The 19,388-nt window shown below is 44.2% G+C and overlaps 2 long non-coding RNA genes across 2 annotated transcripts; one reads left to right on the top strand and one right to left on the bottom strand.

Annotated features, from left to right (window-relative positions):
• Positions 2,121-7,240, top strand: LOC110262088. Its single transcript, XR_002346633.1, has 2 exons — positions 2,121-2,347; positions 3,326-7,240. It is a non-coding gene; the product is annotated as an uncharacterized LOC110262088 (long non-coding RNA).
• LOC100626258 lies at positions 9,500-11,473 on the bottom strand. Its single transcript, XR_002346632.1, has 3 exons — positions 11,367-11,473; positions 10,951-11,087; positions 9,500-10,223 (listed from the first exon to the last, which is right to left on the bottom strand). It is a non-coding gene; the product is annotated as an uncharacterized LOC100626258 (long non-coding RNA).

The following is a 19,388-nucleotide window of genomic DNA, read 5'->3' as shown; positions in this document are numbered from 1 at the left end:
GGATCGAACCTGCAACCTCATGGTTCCTAGTCGGATTCCTTAACCACTGAGCCACGACAGGAACTCCCACATTTTTTTTATAAAGTTATTTCTAAATAACCTATAGATATATGAAAAGGTATTCAACTTCATTAATCAGGGAGGTGCAAATTAAAATCACAGGAGATACAATTATCACCTATCAAAATGGCCAAAAAAAGATGGGAAATAACCAATGTTGAGAATGTGGAATGACCAACTCTCATATGTTGCTGATCAGGGTGTAAATTGGCACAAACACTTTGGAAAATTGCTTTAAAATATCTACTACATTTGAACATGGCACAATTACAATCCAACAATTCCACTTCTGTGTATATACCCAATATGATGTGTGTACTTCTCTGTAGGTATGAATATTTCAACAAACAGCACACTCTGCCAGAAAGTGGCAATAAGGAGCCACGGAAGGATTTGACATTTCAGAGACTTGAGAAGGATTTGAGAGACATGATCAGATTTACATTAGGGAGATTAATCCTTGGCTTTTAGAGGATGGCAAGGAGAGGAGTTAAGGGGCTTTTTGTAGAAGTAATCCAGCAATTACAAAGTCCCAAATTAAAGTAAGGGAGAGAAGTTCCTGTTGTGGTGCAGCGGAAACGAATCCGACTAGGAACCATGAGGTTGCAGATTCCATCCCTGACCTCCTTCAGTGGTTTAAGGATGCAGTGTTGCCTGAGCTGTGGTGTAGGTCACAGACACGGCTTGGATACCACATTGCTGTGGCTGTTGTGTAGGCAGGCAGCTACAGCTCCAATTGGACCCCTAGCCTGGGAACCTCATATACTATGAGTGCGGCCCTAAAAAGCAAAAAAAAAAAAAAAAAAAAAGTAAGACGGATGAAAGGGACAGACTAGAGTTCATATTTGGGGAGCAAACTCAGAACGTGGGTAGGTCACAAAATTCCCCTGTGCTGCTGCTGCTTTTTTTTTTTTTTTTAAACTTTTTAGGGCCACACCCACAGCTTAGGGAGGTTCCCAGGCTAGGGGTGGAATGTGAGCTGCAGCTCCTGGCCTACACCACAGCCACAGCAGTGCCAGATCTGAGCTAAGTCTGTGACTTACGCCACAGCTTTCAGCAATGCTAGATCCCCCACCACTGAGGGAGGCCAGGGATGGAACCCACATCCTCATAGATACTAACTGGATTCCTTTCCGCTGCTCCACGACGGGAACTCCGTAAATTCCCCTGAGCTTCTGATTTCTTCACATGAAAAAAATATTAACAGTACCTATTTCATTGATGATTATTTTGATGATTTAAGAGTTAAGCACAGGGGGCTTAGCGATTTTTTTTTTTTTTAAAGCGCCATTTTCAGAGTTCCCATTCTGGCTCAAAGGGTTAAAAACCAGACTAGTATCTGTGAGAAAGCTGGTTCAATCCCTGGCCTAGCTCAGTGGGTTAAGGATCCTGTGTTTCCCCAAGCTGCAACGTGGGTCGCAAGTGTGGCTTGTTTCTGGTGTGGCTGTGACCGTGTCTGGCTGGCAGCTGCCGCTGGGATTTGACCACTAGCTTGGGAACCAACATATGCCATAGGAGCGGCCCTAAAAATAAAATAAAATAAAAATTTAAAAAGTAAAAAAAAAAAAAATAAAAAAATAAAAGAAATTTCCATTCAATTCTCCTTGCATACTATTAGAAATTGAGATTAGAAAGCTTTTAGAGAAGTACCTTAATTTGTCAAGGTCCACGGAAGCATGCATCCTCCCAAGCAGAGGCAAAATCAGCTCCCTGCGTAGGACTGGGTAAGTTTGGGGTCACAGGTTAGAAGGCCCTGGTTAAGGATGAGACAGAAGATGTCAGAATCAGGCCCTGAAACAGTCCTAAAAGGCCACGGATGAAGTGTTGGGATTCTACTCAGGCTGCTGGACCACCTGCGCTAGAAACTGGAGGCAAGCATAGGCATTTTCTCTCTGGCTCCCCACCTTCCCAGCTCAGAGGTGGAGCCACTGAGTGGGGCGGGGATTCAGGCCGAGGGGGTGGAATTGGGGCCAGAGAAAACGCCAATGGGAACTGAGCTTTCCCGTGCTTAACCAATTGGAGGCGCCTAAGACCGCCTCCATCCGGTGATTGGCAGGCCTCGTCTCCCAGGATTCTCGGGCCTATAGGGGAGTGACAGAACTCTCGCGAGTGTGCAGGTCTTCTTCCGGCTGGCTCTTGCTGCCCCAGGCTGTTTGCGCCTCTCTAGCAGCTTGTGGTTTCCATCCCCTGCGGAACGGTGAGTGGAGGATCGTCGAGGGGCAGCGAGCGTGGCCAGGGCGTTTGACGCCGCAGGCTGGGAGCTGCCTGTCTGAACGCGGAGGCCCAGGTGAGGCGCGGCTGGGGCAGTGGGGTCTCAGCTGACAGAATTCGGGCTTTACCTGGCGTTCCCAGTTTTCTCCTCGTGGAGCAGAGGTTCACCGGGAGTGTGGCTCTGCTGCCGCTTGGCAGAAGGAACCCAAGGTAGTAAAGCGCCACCTGGTAGGCCCTGACGCTCCTCCATCTGTGTTGAACGGTTTGAAACCTTGGGACATTTGAATTAGAAATTGTGGGCAAGCCTTGCTTAAATGGTGGGTTCTTATCCCAGCCTGTTTCGAGCTCGCCCTTATTAAGCTGATGTACAGATAGTTTAAGGGAGGGCAGGATTGAGGCAGGAGATAGATGGGCTCTGGGACAGACCTTAACAACCAGCCTCCTATTTATACTTCCTGAGGCGGGACATAGGTGAGCTCTCAGATAAACATTTACATCCAGCCACCTACTTATACTTCCATGATAGAAATAGCAACAAGCAAAAAGCAAATAATTAGTTCACTTATCTTATGTGAACTTGTTAAACAGTGGTGATGACACATACTTACCATTCTGGGTTCAGGAAGACCCAAACTGTACATAAGCAGAAAGACCCCTCTGGGTTAGAAGGGGGCGGGGGGGATGTGCAGCACCAGGCCATAGTAAGTCTAGCTAACCTTCCCATAAGCCCTTGTTCTGATACCCATCTTGGCCAAAAGATCCACCCGCAGATCAGGTAGGGCCCTGGGTCTTGTCAGGTGTGAAAAATAAAACAAGATAATTGGCCAAAGGAAAACAAAGACTTGGAAGAACTGTCCCATATATGTGATTTAAATCACCCCTCTGGCACGCTCCTTATTCAGGGGGATGCCCGCACCACACACCTTTCGGTGTGTATGACTGCTTTACTTTGGCCTTAGATAAATAGACTACTTCTCTGTGCGCTCTCCCACGTGCTGTATTGAGTTTCTAAAAATAAACTTTGTATCTGCTTTTACATTCTTGCTTTCAACAGGGGGGCAAGAATCCAGGCAATTCTGCTTCTAGCCTCTAGCTAGCTGATCTAGTGGCTAAGATTCCTGGTTTTCACCCAGGCTGCCCAGGTTCAATTCCTGAGCAGAGACTTAAGAGCTCGCTTCAAGCCTTGGTTCACTGATGTCTCTCTGAGATCAGGGTCACATCTACATTGTGAAGTTCGTTTCTTAATGCAGAAAGCAGCCCTATTCGCCGCCTAAAAAGGTAATGCAGATTCCTCCAGTAAAGGAACATGTAAGTATGCACTGAATTCTTGCACTTGGCAAACCACAAAGTTACCTTAAGTACTTAATACAAAGGAAAAGTCTTGAGCCTGAGTCTATTTTCACTGAAGCAAAAGCACATCAAGAAGAGGGGGAGGAGAGGGGAGGCAGAGGAGATTTGGGAAGAAAATACCTTGTAGGGGACTGAATCATCACAGGCCATTGTGAAAGATGTTAGAAAATAAAAAGTGTTGGCAGGGATGTGGAGAAATTGGAACCTGGTGCATCCCTGGTGGGAATGTAAAATGGTATCATTGCTGTGGAGAACAGTCTGACTGCTCCTCCAAAAATTACAGAGTTACCAGATGATCCAGCAATTTTGCTTCTTGGGTATAGATACCCAAAAGAATTGAAAGCAGGGACTCAAACAGATACTTGTACACCCATGTTCATAGCAACAATATTCCCAACAGCCAAAAGGTGACAACCCAAATGTCCATCTAGAGATGACATATATATATATGCCACATTTTGTATATGTATGTTTTATATATATATATATGCATAACATTGCATTTATACACACACACACACACACACACACACACACCACACACTGGATTATTCAGCCTTAAAAAGGAATGAATAATGACTGCTACAACATGGGTGAGCCTTGAAAACGTAAGTGAAATAAGCCAGGTACAACGACATGATTCCACTCTTAGGAGGTAGTGTAGTTAAATTCAGAGACTCTTAGGGATTACCAGGGGCTAGGGAGAGGAGAGAATGGGGAGGTACTATATAATAGGTACAGAATTTGTTTGAGATGATGGAAATATTCTGGAAATAATAGTTGCACAACTTTGTGCGTGTAATTAACACCACTGAATTGTACACTCATAATGGCTAAAAGATTTATGTAATGCATGTTTCTCTACCATAAAAACGAAAAGCAAAGAGCTCAACAGATACAATCTAAGATCACAACCAATCACTGGAAAACCTCGTTTTAATTTTAATTCCAGCATCTACATTGGACAATTAGCATTTGTAAAAACCTTTTCATGCTTTGAGAACTAAATGAAAAGACACTCATGTTGAAAGCTTACCAGATGCTACTTTTCAGTGTATGTGCATTTGTTTTAAACTGAATGCACTAAGTAGCATTTGCAGGATGAACATGGATAACAATACTTGAGGGTTAGAATTCCTCGCTATCCAACCACACATTGTATTATACAGGCTGGCGACAACAGCATCCATTCTCATTAGGTATTTGGAAATTATTTTAGTGTCTTGCATTTGGCCTCACTATCAATCACCATCAATAGAAAAGTTATTTCAAACTAGCTCATTCTAAATAGACAACTAAGTGGTAGCTTCCATGATGTCTTAGGTTCTTTGCGGGGTGGAAGAGCAGGGTAAATGCTCCCTGCACATAATATACTTAACATATTTCAAGTATCATTTTACTCTTCATATGACAAGTGAGAAAATGCTGATTTATTTATTTCCTCCCCCTTTGTAGGTGGGAAATAGAAGGCATTTGAGCTGAGATATTACGACGCCAAAACCTTTATCAGCTTCTCCAAATATTATTTGCACTCTTCCACTTTATTTATTTTTCTTTTTAGGGCCGCACGTGTAGCATATGAAAAGTGTCCAGGCTAGGGGTCGAATTGGAGCTGCTGCTGCCAGCCTACACCACAGCCATAGCACCTCGGGATCCGAGCCAAGTCTGCCCCCTACACCACAGCTCATGCAACGCCAGATCCTTAACCCACTGAGTGAGGCCAGGGATTGAACCCTTATCCTCAGAGAGACAGCATCAGGATCTTAGCCCATTTAGCCACAAAGGGAATGCCTCTGTTTTAATTTTGACTAAGTTTTCATGTGTGGCTTGTGAAATCAGAGGAGTGATTGTTGCCAGGGATGTTATAACGTTTCAGCTGGCCTAACAGTGCTTTCAAGGTCACCAGCTAACTTTGTAAGTAGAATTTTTTTTTTTACCATAAAAATGAGTGATGGTTATTTAGAGTAAAAAGTTTATACTAAATCTTGTGTGATGTTAAATAAATCTGCAAGATACTTGAAATGTTAAAGGTTTATGGTGAAGAAGTAATATCAAGAGCAAGAGTTTGGGGCTGGCAATAAAAGGTTTAAAGAAGGGAGTTCCTGTTGTGGCTCAGCTGGTTACAAACCCAACTGGGATCCATGAAGAAGCAGGTTCAATCCCTGGCCTCGCTTAGTGGGTTAAGGATCCGGCGTTTGCTGTAAGCTGTGGTGTGTAAGTCTCAAGACAGGGCTCAGATCCCTAGATGCTGAAGCATAGGCTGGCAGCTGCAGCTCCAGCTCTGATTTGACCTCTAGCCTAGGGATCCTGGAGACTTCCATGTGCCTGGAGTGTGGCCCTAAGAAGCAAAAAAAAAAAAAAAAAAAAAAAAAAAAAAGTTTAAAGAAGGCAGAGCTGACCCCCACAATGATGCAAGAAGTGGCTTTCTAGTCACCCACAGGACATATGACAATGTGGAGGGGGTCAGGAATTTGGTTTGCTCAGATAGCCAATTTAACTGTAAAAAAATAGCTGAAAAGCTAAATTTAGACAGTCAAGACTCATTCTGAAAGAAAGCTTGCTCCGGAGGGAAAAAAATCCTAGCTGTTGTGGTTGATGATCCTGTAGAGAGAGGCCAAACCAAAACAGAGTTTCACTGGAACCACCACTTGGGTGGATATTCAGGGCAGTCCTACAATTTTTTTCATTGGTCTTGGAGGAACAAAAATGAGCTGAGCTTCCTCATTTTTCATCAGCTCTATAGGTACAATGATTTAAGCAGAGTGAAACCTTTAGAGTCGAGTGTGACAAAGTAGAGAGCATGGGGCTAGTTTATTGGGAGGATCCTAGCAAATCGTTAGCTCCGAATGAGCAGCTAAACATGGGAGCATTTCTCTTATTTCAAGCTGAGCTCATTTGAGTAACAAGTAGGTTACCTGCAGGCTGGGAGTTACACTGTCAACAGGGAGCTAGAGCTCAATGTTACTCTTTGTTTTTTTTCTTACTGCCATGGCAGGTGGAAGTTCCTGGGCCAGGATCAAAACCAAGCCACTACAAGGACAACTCCGGATCCTTAACCTGCTGCATCATAAGAGATCAGTGTTATGTATTGTTATACAGAATAGATGAAAATGGTTTCACTTTAAACGTTTAAAGAAAATAATGCAAGGAAAAGTATTTCAGATATGTTTTTGTGTTAACATTAGCATTTTAGTTAAGGAGCTAGTTAAATCATGTTCCTCCTCATAAGAATATTGAGTCAACAAGAGTTTATTTAGGAACTTGGATCTTTGCTGCCCCAGTTTCCTTACCAGTCTCTAGTAAGATGCTCTAATCAGTCAATATCTTTATTGTTGCTGCCCAGATAAACCAGCATTACAGACTATAGATGACTTAATCCAGGGCCTTGTGACAGTGACCTCAGAGAACTAGCATTGCTGCAGAGGTGCAGATTTGATCACTGGCCTGGAGGGTGGATTCACTCCCTTGGTTTACAAGGCAAAAACTTAGAATAATTTTTCATGTTTTCTTAGTTCCTGTTACTGAATTTTTACAACTTGCATTTAAGATGGTGTTTTGTACTATGTAATAAAGTATATACGTACTTGACATCCTAATAAACCATACATTGTTTTGATAATCTGTTTTTTTATGAACCTTTGCTACTCCCTCCATATTTTAGCCACATGCTGATGTCTCATGATGTAAACCTTTATTGCCATACCTCTGAAAAATTTTTAAATTGACTCATGAATAGATAAGGTCTACCCTCTCCTACTCACCCATCAGGCACTAGTGAAACAGTGTAGGAAGCAGTGTGGTGTGGCAAGTTCCAGCTCAGGCTGTACTTGTGACCTCAAGTTTTCCATCAGCATTAGTCACCTGAGGCTGCTGTAACACTTGGTGGCTTAAACAGCAGGTGTGTGTTCTCTCACAATTGTGGAGACCAGAAGTCAGAAACCAATTCCCCTGGATCAAATAAAATGTATGCTCCTCAGGAGGCTCTGGGAGGTCAGGAAGAAAAATATTCCTCACACCTTCCAGCTTCTGATGGCTCAGAGGCTCCTTCAGCTTGAAGCTGTATCACTCCAGTTTCAAGGCCAACATCAGGTCTCTGCTTCATCTTCACATGGTCTCCTTTGTGCACGAAAATCTTTCTGCTTCCCTTTTACGACCCAAGATCGTCTCCTCACCCCAAGACCCTTAACCACATGTGCAAAAACTTTCTGCAGTAACAGAAGTGTTCTGTACATCTGTCCTGTACAGTAGCCACTGGCCACAGGCGGCTACTGAGCTCTTGAAATGGGAGCAGTGCGACCTGGACAGGGGGGTGCTCAATTTTTAGTTTTGACTTAAATAGCAGCCAGTTAAAGACCCAGTGTGGTCACTACAGCAGATAACTGGCACAGGAAGTGCCCCCCCACCCCGTCCTTCCAGTTTCACCCCTTGGCAATAAAAACCACTCACATCTTTCACCTGCCATTGTTCAGTCCAGAAGACTTTTGGTCCTTTTGGTTTTCACCCAAAACCAAACTATGAACAGGACTGCACGGGTTGAGGTTGGTTACTGGGAGAGGGAAGCATCCGTGGCCGACTCAGGGTCTTCACCTGTTCGCCCAGCCCTCCTTCGGGACTCAATGAAATGGAGCCAGATTGTGAAACCAGTGGTTATCCTTGGGAACTTTGCTGGCGCCTTCAGACAAACAGTGTAGTTTCACAACATCTTTTGTTGAGACAATAGCTAGAAGACATTGAAATTTCCTTGGTCCAGTTTTCATTTTGATCCAGTTACAATGATATATAAAAATGATCCTAAGTGCTTACTGCTCACGAGGAAGTTAGATACACTATGTATAAACTCAGCTTTGGTGACTAGGATTACCAGCTAAAGAAATGGAAGCTAAGAAACTGCAAGGATAGGGATCTGAAACCAGGCTTACTATGCTGGCCCTGAGACTAGGTAGGTGGCCACTCACTTGAATGCAATTTATGAGTCAATACAATAATGCTATTAAAATGAATTATAAATGATACTGCTCCTTGTACTACAGTCATCATGGGTTTGGGGCTCAAGTTAGATATGAGAATCTATAATATACCAGGCACTTGGTCAGATCCCAGGAATATGGTGGGAACCAAGGGGGATGGGCTATCTGTCCTAGTCCAGAGCCTGCAGGATGTTGGGACAAGCACACAAGCAACTACAAAATGTGCTTCCAAGTGTAAGGCTATTACAGGATGCTATAGAAATCCAGACCAAGAGCACCTGGGAGGGAAAACAGCGCCCACAGGAAAGCACATGGCTGGTAGGCTGCATTCTAGGTTAAGTTATAACATTCAGAGAACTGAGAGGCCAGAAAACAAGTCACTCTTTTAAAATGGTCTAAAATATCTGCCTAGTCCCACAGAAGAACTGTCATGTAATGTTTCCTTAAGGCCCCTTCTCTGCAGCTTCACTTTGCTTTTCCCCCAAACCTTTAAGACCATTCCTCTGCCAGAAATGCTCTGCACCCATATATATATATAATGCAGGGGTTAATCCGAATAATTTATACTCAACTCTCCTTATCCACAAATCCATCAACCACGGACCATGTAGTACATAGTATTTACCATGGAAAACCATCCATGTTCAATGTTCATGTTGCTCAAGGCTCAACCACATCTCTCTCCAGGTCTCCGGCAGTCATTCACCAACCAGTTCTATCTCAAGTCATATCCTTTCACGTATCTTGCATATACATGCCCTTCCTATTTCCCTCCCCCTTTTTTCCCTTGAGCAATTATGCCTTTCCAATGTATTTGTTGAATGACCTAAATTAAGACTTTACAGGATAATATGGAATATTTTTAAAAATGAAGTTTGGACAGAGGCTCTCGAGCAATTTTGAAACAAGCATAATGAAATAAATACCTTTATTTAAGATTCTGGAAAATGAGGTATTGTAGACATCCAGAGCTGATCGACAGGAACTGGGTTCTGTTCATCTTGCGACACATTTCTTCCCATAGGAAAACCTCCCCCATCACCCCAATACTCATATTTTAATAATCTAGCATCATTGGGTCCTTTAAATTCCTTTTTTACAGCTCATCATGCTACATTCATCAAAAACCTCATCATGCTGAGGTTATGTTCCCTTTGTGCTAAATTTTAATTTCTTAGAGGTTCAAGTATATACTATGAAGAGTTTATATTCTCAGTAGCTCTGTGGTCTTTCCCCACCAAAGTGACCTAACCCATGTTTAAATACTTCTCCTGTTATACCAGGACACTAAGTCTCAAGAAGGATAAGTGACTTTCTAACAGTTACACAGGGAAAAAAGTAGCTGCAAGGCTTCCTGGGCATATGTGATGGAACCTTAAGTGACTGCCTCAAATGCAAAAAGAGAAACAGTACCCTCTTCACAGACTTGTGAGAATTAAACCACCAGCAGGATCCCACTGCTCTAACTTCTAAGCCACTGCACAGACACCAGGTTGCTACAAGTTACGTGAGAACTGTGACCTCATTAAAGGTTCTTGTGTATTGTAAACTGCAGAGTGATAGTTGGTGTAAGTCAGTTAAAATACCAGCATCAGAGCTTTACAGCTTCAGTGGCTTCTACCTGTACTTTTCAACCTGAAAAAAAGAAAAGTTTGAAAATTACCTTTTGAACAAATAGCAAAAAAAAAAAAAAAAAGGATGTTGAGATACATATTCTTTTCAGTTTGGGCAAAGGATATCCAGAAAAAGCTTTTTGTATACGTTTCATCACCTACAATTTCTTTCCCCCCGTCCCCCGCCGGAATTCAAAGATGACCAAAGTATCCAAATTCTCTTAACTATCTGAAAACATCAGATGGTATCCCCAGCAGGGTCTATCTAAAACGCAGGCCTGAAAGTTTCATCAAACCTAAGGTAAAATTTAAATTTATCACTCTGCTATTATCTATATTACAAAAGTGCTCAAGCTCAAATCTGGCTTAGCTGTGACTCCAGACAGGCTCCAAAGACGAGTTTTACCATCTCTTCTTTGGGTTTTATGGAGACTTACTTTACCCTTCTGTGTTAGCCTTTTAAGGCACTACGTCAACCTTAAAAGGGCACAGGAAAGGGTGATTTGCGCATTTTGGGGGGCTAAGATTTCCTGCACTTGTCTCTCAATATTCGTGGGCCTCAGCAGTTTAACTGCTTTCCAAAACCTACTAGAAGCAGCTGTTCTTCCGGGTGGGGCCAGCCTGTTTATATTAAGGGAGAGCCGGATTCTGGCCTTTGCACCAAACACGTGCCTGGGAACCCTCCGGTCGCCATTGGCCACGTGCTCGGACCCGGGTCATTTCACTTCTCTCAATGGACGGGAACATACCTGCGCTTAGAACTCAGGCCTCTGTACCCGGGGACAACGGACACAGGCTCTTTAGGCTCATGGTCGGTCCGAGACCGGGTTTCACTGCCGCGGGCTGGGCCGGGCCCGAACCGCTACAAAGTAGCCGCGGCTGCGCCCTGGGGAAGCAAAGAGCAAACTTGTTACCGCGTTTAGGCCTGCCAGCCAGGCGGCCTCCAGGCAGCTCCACGCGGCGTGTGTGCCTCGCGCGGCCCCGGGACGGGCACCGCCGCCCGCCCCTCCCGGGACGCCGAGGGCTGCTCTACCCCTGCGTTCTGGCCGCCGGGAGCAGGGACGCTCCGGACGGGCAAAGCTCGAGGGGACGAAGCGCGAGCCCACCCGCACCCAGGCCCGCGGACAGGGCCGGTGCCCTCCCAGCCTCGGCGACCCACACTTACCACTCAATTCAGCAAGACTGAGGCCGAGGACTAGCGCGCGGTGGGGAGATCCTGCAGGCGGGACGGGGCGGGGCGGGAGGAGGGCCTGGGGGCGGGGCGGGGTGGGGTGGGAGGGAGCGGCGGTGCCAGTAGCCAATCCCCAGGAAGAATCCAGAGAGGGGCGGTGCGGACCAGTTCATTGGTGCCCTTGGTCCCGGCTCTTGTGGGTCTTTTGGTTTGCGGGAGGAAGAGCCAAATCTAGAGGAGCTGCCTAGGCAGCTCTAGGAGTCTTTGGCGCTTCCCCAGGCCTTTGCGCCGGCGGGTCTGGTTCTCTCAGGCCAACGTGCCTTCCTCAGGATTCTCCTTGGGGGACTCTAGCCTTTATCCCAGGGCGGGACCAGGACCCAGAGATTCCCTTTCCTACTACCCTACGCTAGGGTGTTTAGAACCTGTCCTGCTAAACTGTAAGCTTAAAAGAGAGGCCAGGACGGCGTCTTCTCGGACAAGCTTCTCCCAAGGGCCCGGCTACACCTGGGAGGACCAGCCTCCTTTTCTCATTCATTCACCTTGTTCACTAAGTAGACAATTGTTCACTAAGTAGAGGGGAGGGAGGGAGGGAGGGAGGGGTGGGGAGGTGGTTAGCGGGAAGGGAAGCACTGTAAACCTTCCCTAGGTGACAGACGCAAGCTTGGCAAACAAGTGGATTAAAATTGTAGTATATGCTAAAAGGAGAACTTCTGTTACTGTTCTAAGAGTTTGCCGTCTGATAACAGATTTAATCCTCAAAATATTTTTTATCGTCCCCACATTATAGGTAGGGAAACTGAGACATGTTGAATAACTTTCCAGTGTGACAGAGCAGTTAACAGTGATGGATGTGGGATTTGAACCTTAAAGAGTTTGAAGGCAGAGCCTCTCAAAACGCTACACTGCTTTGCTCTCCCTAGGTGGGTGGAATGGGATGGGAAGGGAAACAAAAGGCCTTTGTTTGATCGCCTGATCAAGATTAGATTCAGCATTAAATTTTTGTGTGTGTGTACACAGTAGTAGTTTTTTTTTGGTCTTTTTACATTTCTTGGGCGGCTCCCGCGGCATATGGAGGTTCCCAGGCCAGGGGTCTAATTGGAGCTGTAGCCACTGGCCTACCTCAGAGCCACAGCAACGCGGGATCCGAGCCGCGTCTGCGGCCCACACCACAGCTCAGGGCAATGCAGGATCCTTTAACCCACTGAGCAAGGGCAGGGACTGAACCCGCAACCTCATGGTTCCTAGTCGGATTCGCTAACTACTTCGACACCACAGGAACTCCACAGAGTAGTAGATTTTTAAGACAACTAAATCTAACAAGATTATAAAATAAGGTTCTGAAGCAGTGTATCACCACAGTAAGTTCTTAACAATAAAACGTTAAGTCCAGCACAGCACATCAAAGTACACATTTATTTTGATGTGAAATTAATTCATTGCCCAGAGTAAGTATCAACTGAATATTTAGTTAGCAAGAATTTTGTCCTCTTAGAACTTACAGTGGCTCTGAGGAAAGAATTAGAATAGCTTTTTCTCTTTTTAAAAAATGACCAAAGAACTTTGAGCCCAATGCCTTTCTATTAATTTCTCTGAATTTATGGAATTATTCTCAATTCCCTCTCTTACCTTTTCCTGCTGAAAAGCTAAGAGGAACCTGCCCTTGCCTTTCAATCTCACCCTAATAGTGCAGGTAAAATCAAAACAAATTAAAATAATCAAGAACCCCTGAGTTCCTTCATCCTTAAATTTTTATCATGAAATTTTCCAAATATGAACAAAGATGAATTCAATGACTCCTTGTGTATTTATCTTCCAGGCAACAAGTATTAACCAAAGACAGCAGGTTTTTTGCATACTTGTTGCCTCTATCTCCCTTTTTTGTCAAAGTATTTTTTTAAAAAACCCAGATAGCATGTTATCTCACCCCTCAGTATTCAGTATTAATCTCAAAAGAAAAGACATAAGCTTACCTAACAATGCCAGAATGATTGCTAAAAAATAAACAATAATTCCAAATTCATATTCAACTTCCCCATTGTCTAAAAATGTCTATTTTACAATTTGTTTGAATCAAGATTCAAACGAGGTTTACAAACTGTATTTAGCTGTGTCTTCAAAATTTGTCTTAAGCCTATTTCAGTCGAGAAAAAAAAATGCCCTCCCCCCCTTTTTTTGCTCCAACTGCATTCCCCCCCCCCTTTTTCTTTTTAGGGCTGTACCTGCCCCCAGGGGCATATGGAAGTTCCCAGGCTGGGCGTTGAATCAGAGCTGCAGCTGCTGGCCTACACCACAGCCACAGTAACTCAGGATCTGAGCCTAGCCTTCAACCTACATCACAGCTCAGGGCAACATCAGATCCTCAACCCACTGAGCGAGGCCAAGGATCAAACCTGCAGCCTCATGGATACTAGTCGGGTTCATTACAGCTGAGCCACAAGGGGAACTCCCAAAATTCTCCCTTTTAAAATGTGCAATTCAGGAGTTCCCGTTGTGGCCCAGTGGGTTAAGAACCCAACATAGTGTCTGTAAGGATGAGGGTTTGATCCCTGACCTGGCTCGGTGGGTTAAGGATCCAGCATTGCTGCAAGCTGCAGTGTAGGTGGAAGATGCAGCTTGGATCTGGTGTGGCTCTGGCTGTGGCTGTGGCCTGCAGCTCCAGTTTGAGCCCTAGCCTGGGAACTTCCATATGCCATAGGTGTAGCCCTAAAAACAGAAAAATAATAAATTTTAAAATGGGCAATTTGGTAAGTTTTTAGTGTATTCATAGAGTTGTACAGTCATCACCATTATCTAATTCCAGAATATTTTCATTACTCCAAAAAAACCTCTGACCCACTAACAGTCACTCCCCACCCCTCCTCCCCACATTCACTGGCAAGCACTGATTTACTTTCTGTCTCCATGGATTTGCCTATTCTGGACCTTTCATGCAAGTGGAGTCATACGAGGTGAGATCTTTTGTTTCTGGCTTTTTAAACATAATGTTTTCAAAGCCCAATAAACAAGACTGGTGCTATGTAATGCCAGACTTTATTCCTTTAATGGCTGAATAATATCCCATTGATTGGATATACTAAATTTTGTTTACCTGTTTATCAGCTGGCGGACATGCCTTTGACTTTCGGAAGGAACCAGGTCAATTGTCCTGTGGCTCGTTCCACGTGCTCGCTGCTTGCTTCCTCCTGCTGCTGGGTAACTGACATCTTTATCCTTTATTTTTCTCAAAGACCTGAGAGAAACCCCACATCTTGAAAACTTGGTTTTCAGACATTGATGTCTGACAAAACTGTATGACACATTTGCTAAAGGTGCAGAGAGTCTGATTTAGTCGGACTGGAGAGGTGGCCCAGGGATCTGTATTTTTAACACACCAGCTGATTCTGTTGCGGGTGTTCCCAGAAAACACTGAGACACTCTAAGTGTCTCTAATCTTGATTTTAATAGCATTTGATATTTCAAAGGAAAGACATAAAAACAACTGGTAGTTTATTGACTAAGATTTATTTATTTATTTATTTATTTTGTCTTTTTAGGGCCACACTCATGGCATATGGAGTTTCCCAGCCTAGGTGTAGAATCAGAGCTGTAGCCATGGGCCTAGGCCACAGCCACAGCAACGCCAGATCCAGTCTGTGTCTGTGACCTACACCACAGCTCACAGCAATGCTGGATCCTTAACCCACTAAATGCGTCCAGGGATCGAACCTGCATCCTCATGGATATCTGTCACATTTGTTTCTGCTGGGCCATGATGGGAACTCCAACTAAGACTTTTTAAAAATGAACTTGGAGGAGTTGCCGTCATGGTGCAATGGAAAGGAATCCAACTAGCAACCATGAGGTTGGGGGTGTGATCTCTGGCCTTGTTCAGTGGGTTAAGGATCTGGTGTTGCTGTGAGCTGTGGTGTAGGTTGAGGACATGGCTTGGATCTGGCATTGCTGTAGCTGTGGTGTAGGCTGGCAGCTGTAGCTCTGATTAGACCCCTGGCCTGGGAACTTCCATATGCCATGGGTGCAGCCCTAAAAAGCCACAAAAAAAAAAAAAAAAAAGAAAAAAAAAGTTGGAAATATTTTTATAGAGTTACTTTAAAGGGCCCAAGTAAATACGCTGGCTGATGTCTTCTGGGTTGGAGATAAGACATTTGAAGGAATGAGGGCCAGGAGAATTGTATTGCAGATGTTAATTAGACACACTGGTGTGAGTGAAGTAGCCAAATTTAGCTTTAAAGGCAAGGAAAGCCAAAGAGCCTCTAAGAATTAAATTACTGCACCGATCTCCACAGTATTAACCTCACCGTTTACACATGTGCTCAGGTTGATTAATTAGAGCGCTTATTGATTCAGGAAATTTTTTTTTTCTTTTGTCTTTTGTCTTTTTGGGGCCACAGCATATGGAGGTTCCCAGCCTAGGGGTCCAATCAGAGCTGTAGCCACCAGCCTACACCACAGTCACAGCAATGCAGGATCCAAGGTGTCTGCAACCAACACCACAGCTTGTGGCAACACCAGATCCTTAACCCATCAATGGAGGCCAGGGATCGAATCCGCAACCTTGTGGTTCCTAGTTGGATTCGTTTCTGCTGCGCCATGATGGGAACTCCAGGAAATTTTAATTCTTAATCTGAAGTGAAGCCATTTTCTGTAAGGTGACCAAGAACAAAGTAAGTTGTAAATATTCTGAGAGAGCTTCCCGTTTTCCTCTAGAAATAGGCTATAACAAAGTACAATGATTTTTGCTTCAACACTTTTTTTATTATCTTTTTCACTACCTAAATAATATATTTTAAACACCAAAAAATTCCTGACTATGAAGAGTAAAACGTTTCCCCTACATTTAATGACAAGGGTTTTCTTTCACCTAATAGATGAACGATGCTTTAAGGGTTTTTTAATGGTTCTTGAGCTGCCAAAGTAGCAAATGGGTTTCCATTTACTCTGTGCATCTCATTAGGCTGTTACAGAAGAGGTTAATCTGGGGGAAAAAACACCAGTGCTATTTTTGGGCTCTGAGAGGAGAAAAATGGATTTCACCATATGAAAACAACAAGCCATTAGCCTGACTTGAAGGGCTGACTGCCTACAGCAAAAGTACATTTTTTTTTTTTTTTTTTTTTTTTTTTGCTTTTTAGGGCCGAACCTGTGGCATAAGGAAGTTCCCAGGCTAGGGTCCAATCAGCTGCAGCTGCCAGCCTACATCACCGCCACCTCAATGCCAGATCTGAGCCATGTCTGCGACCTACACCACAGCTCACAGCAATGCTGGATCCTTAACCCACTGAGTGAGGCCAGAAATTGAACCCCCATCCTCATGGATATTAGTCGGGTTTGTTTCTGCTGAGCCACAACAGGACCTCCAAAAGCACATCTTAAAAAACTTTTTTTTTTGTTTTTGTTTTTTAGGGCTGCACCCAAGGCATATGTAAGTTCCCAGGTGAGGGGTCGAATCTGAGCTGCAGCTGCCAGCCTATGGCCATAGCTACAGCAATGCCAGCTCTGAGCCGTGTCTGTGACCTACACCACAGCTCATGGCAACGCCAGATCCTTAACCCACTGAGTGAGGCCAGGGATCAAACCCACAACCTCATGGCTCCTAGTTGGATTTGTTTCTGCTGCACCACGACGGGAACGCCTTAAAAACCTTTTTATTGTGGAAAATTTCAAGCATACCCCTAAATAGGGAGAAGCTCCACTTACTCAGTATCAATCTTCAGCAATTAGCAATATTTTGGCAATCTCATTTCAACTGCCCACCCACCTTTATTTTTATTCAGTCATTTACAAAGAAATTCCAGATATTGTGTCATTTCACCTGTAAAAATTTTAGTAGGCATTTCCAGATAAAAACGTTTTAAAACATAACTATATGCCATTGCAGTTCCCGTCGTGGCTCTGTGGTTAACGAATCCGACTAGAAACCATGAGGTTGCGAGTTCGATCCCTGCCCTTGCTCAGTGGGTTAACCATCCGGCGTTGCCATGAGCTGTGGTGTAGGTTGCAGATGTGGCTCGGACCCCGTGTTGCTGTGGCTGTGGTGTAGGCCGTTGGCTACAGCTCCGATTCGACCCCTAGCCTGGGAACCTCCAAATGCCATGGGAAGCAGCCCTAGAAAAGGCAAAAAGACCAAAACAAACAAACAAACAAAAAACAAAAACAAAAAACATAACTATATGCCATTATCAAACCTAATCATTTTTTTATTATCATCTACTACCAAGTCCATATTCAGATTTCCCTATCTCAAACCTTTCTTATTACAGTTGGTTCTTTCCAGTCAGAATCCAAAAAAAGGTCCACACATAGCTTTTGGCTATGTTTTTAAGCAGCTTTTATTTGTTAACCATCCTTCTCCTTTACCTGATCACTGATTTACTGTAGAAATTGGGTGATTTGTCCTGCAAAATGGCTCACATTCTGAATTTGTCTGTTTCCCCTTACTGTCATTTAATATATTTTTTTTTCCTTTTGAAGGCCGCACCCATGGCATATGGACACTTCCAGGCTAGGGGTCAAATTAGAGATACGGCGAGGTCAGACCTGAGCTGTGTCTGTGACCTACGCCGAAGCTCATGGTGACACCAGATTCTTAACCCACTGAGTGGCACCAAGGATCAACCCAGGTCCTCATGGATACTAGTTGGGTTTGTTACCACTAAGCCACAACAATAACTCCTAATGCGTTTATCTTCACTTGCTTCTTTTTCGTTAACTTGTTTATTTTCTATAAACTGGCTTGATGGGATTCGGTTGGATTTGAGGGTGAGAGAACGTCAGTCTTTCCAGTGCATCACATCACACGTCCCATAATGGCACACTTGTCCCATTTTTTTTTTTTTTTTGGTCTTTTTGTCTTTTTTTTAGGGCCGCACCTGCGGCATATGGAGGTTCCCAGGCTAGGGGTCTAATTGGAACTAAAGGTACCAGCCTATGCCAGAGCCACAGCAATGCCAGATCCAAGCCGAGTCTGCAATCTACACCACAGCTCACGGCAACGGCGGATCCTTAACCCACTGAGTGAGGCCAGGGATCAAACCCGCAACTGCATGGTCCCTAGTAGGGTTTGTTTCCACTGAGCCATGACGGGAACTCCTGTCCCATTTTTCCAGGCTTCGTTAGTGTGTCGAGGGGGTGTCCTCCTTGTCCAAGTTAGCCATCATCCCCTCACTGAATGCCTTTAGCCTCCACGAATGCTCATTCTTTAAACTCTTTATCCTATTCGTATGTATAAAACAACAATTAGATATTTTTTAAAAAACACTCCTGCATTCATTAGCTGGACTTCTATAAAGAATAGCTTTCCCTCAAATACCATTTGATGACACAAAAAAACAGGCCATACAGCAAAGGCAGGATGAACTCTTTCTTTGCCCTTTCTCCCTCCAGTTTCAGAATAATACAACCTCAACAACGACAGGAAGATTTCATATTATCATGAATTCAGAATTTTTATATATTTTCCATTTTCTCAAAAGTACATTTTTAAGGGAGTTCTCTTGTGGCACAGCAGATTAAGGATCTGGCATTTGTCACCACAGCAGCTTGGGTTGTTTCTGTAGCACAGGTTCAATCCCTGGCCCAGGAACTTCCACATGCCCTAAGCACAGCCAAAAAAATAAGTACATTTTAAAAACTGGTGCTGGAGTTCCTGTTGTGGCTCAGTGGTAATGAACCTGGCTGGTATCCACAAGGATACGGGTTTGATCCCTGGCCCTGCTCACTGGGTTAAGGTTCTGATGTTGCTATGAGCTGTGGTGTAGGTTGCAGATGGGGCTCAGAATCTTCGTTATTGTGGCTGTGGTGCAGGCGGGCAGGTACAGCTCTGATTCAACCCTAGCCTGGGAACTTCCATATGCTGTAGGTGCAGCCCTAAAAAGACAAAAATAAAATAAAATAAAAATAATAAATTTGGTGCTGGAGATGGAATCATGATATGTTGGTATCAGCCTCCTGAGATAATGTTTTTTGAAGTGTGGCCACAGACCATATACATCAGCACCCCCTGGGGGTGTTCATTGGCTA

Source organism: Sus scrofa, chromosome 8, assembly GCF_000003025.6.
Source record: "Sus scrofa isolate TJ Tabasco breed Duroc chromosome 8, Sscrofa11.1, whole genome shotgun sequence".
Classification (NCBI taxonomy): domain Eukaryota; kingdom Metazoa; phylum Chordata; class Mammalia; order Artiodactyla; family Suidae; genus Sus; species Sus scrofa.
Note: the sequence above shows the minus strand (reverse complement) of the source record. Positions and strands in the feature narration are given on the sequence as shown.